This window comes from Podarcis vaucheri (genome assembly GCF_965113315.1).
Source record: "Podarcis vaucheri genome assembly, chromosome: 6".
NCBI lineage: Eukaryota > Metazoa > Chordata > Lepidosauria > Squamata > Lacertidae > Podarcis > Podarcis vaucheri.
This window is the reverse complement of record NC_138764.1, coordinates 39,653,293-39,655,071: the sequence shown is the minus strand read 5'-3', so window position 1 is coordinate 39,655,071 and position 1,779 is coordinate 39,653,293.

Genomic DNA, 1,779 nt, shown 5'->3' with positions numbered 1-1,779 from the left:
CTGGAGTACCAGAAGCAGCAGCTAGTTGTACGATGAGGTGTCTGCAAGAAAAGAAGCAGCAATCAAGTCTGAGCTCTGATCACTTTAATTTAGATCTTATTCAATTATGCTTTTCAAGCATGAAAAGGATAACACACTTCCTCTGTTATCTTACCTGAGTGTTGGCTCACTGGCGTGTTTTCTAAAGAGCGAATCTAAATATTTTGTATCGTTCATGTCACGCACAAGTTCGATAGCCTGCAGGTATTTAATTGCACCATCTCTTGGAAACTTTGCATTTGGGTGTCCTGCCAAATACTGCAATCTTTCCTCAATCTGTTGGATAGATTTTTAAAATAAAAATAAAAAAAGAGAGCATTGTCAGGTATTGTTTAACGCCTCAGGCAAAGAACACTGGTATGTTGCAAAGTTCCATTTGGATTACCATTTTTAAAACTTACTTCTCTCTCTATGTTGTTGCTCTTTATCAATGGAATAGGAAGAGGAGGAAGTTCATAGTTAAACCTGTAGGTAAGTGAGCCCCATCTCTTCAAGTCAGAAGGGACATGTGGCAAGTGGCCATGCATATCGATGAATACCATTTTAAGCCTAGTGTGGAAAGACCCAATGAAATTTAGTGAGCAAATAGTAAATACAGAAAGCTGTTTTTGTCTCTTGGCTTTGCAATAATAATAATAATATGAATTTTCCTTTTGCAGCAGAAAAAACAGGACTAAACTAGCAAATATAGTATGTAAATTTAAAATGCTTCTTTACTTGAAGGTGGATCTGACCTTCGGATTATGAAGATTTGCTGAATCTAAACACATAATGGGTAATACTCAATCTTAGTCATATCTGTTGACTTCTACAAACTTTTGCATATTCATTTCAATGGGTGTACTGTTCTTTTAAAGAAACCCTTGTTTATTTATTAATATGAAACACAGTCCTAAAAAAGGGAAGCAGCCATATCAAGTACAAGAGAACTACCCCTCCAAAAGAAGATATTCAGGAGAAAATCAGTGCAGCGTCCCCAATCGAGATTAGGAGCTTGTTCCAGATTGGGGCATCAGGGCTCCTTTTTCTCCAAAATAAAACCAGGCAAGCTAAGCACATGTTTAAACATGAACTGCTATCACATGTACTTTGGTCTGAAGAGATTTTTTCACTACTGTACTGTGGTTTTCCAGGATTCTCCTATTCACTGGGCTTCCACGCTTTAAATTACTGTATACCTTTTTTAAAAAAAATCAAATTATATTTGTTATGGTTTTTATATCTGTGCATAGCTTCAGATTTATAGCTAACCATGACACTCCAGGGAAATCCATAGGTTTATGAAATGAAATGCTGGTAGATATTGAGACTACTCTTAAGAGGTTTGACTAGGTAATTTGGGATGGTGAATTTAGGGTTGCCATTTTTTCATGTTTCATTAGCAAACCAACAAAATGGTCGAGCTTTTTGTTTAGGAACCTAACTCAAAAATAGTGAAAACCCGAAAACCAGTACATGTCAGGAATTTTCCTGACCTATGGCAAGCCTAATGAATTGATAAACGGAAAAGCATTTGTAAAAAGGGAGCAGTTATACAAGGGTACCTGGCTTCCATGATGCCTGTTGTTCCACTAAGCTCATTGAATGGTGCGAACTCACGGATTTCCACACCTTCGACCTGCATAATCGTTCTCTCGTTGTCTCCCTTTTGGGCATCCCTAAATCTGTACTTGAATGTAGCTGAGCCTTGGAAAGGTTTGACTTTCTGTATGAAAACAGGCAGCGGCAAATATATTAGAA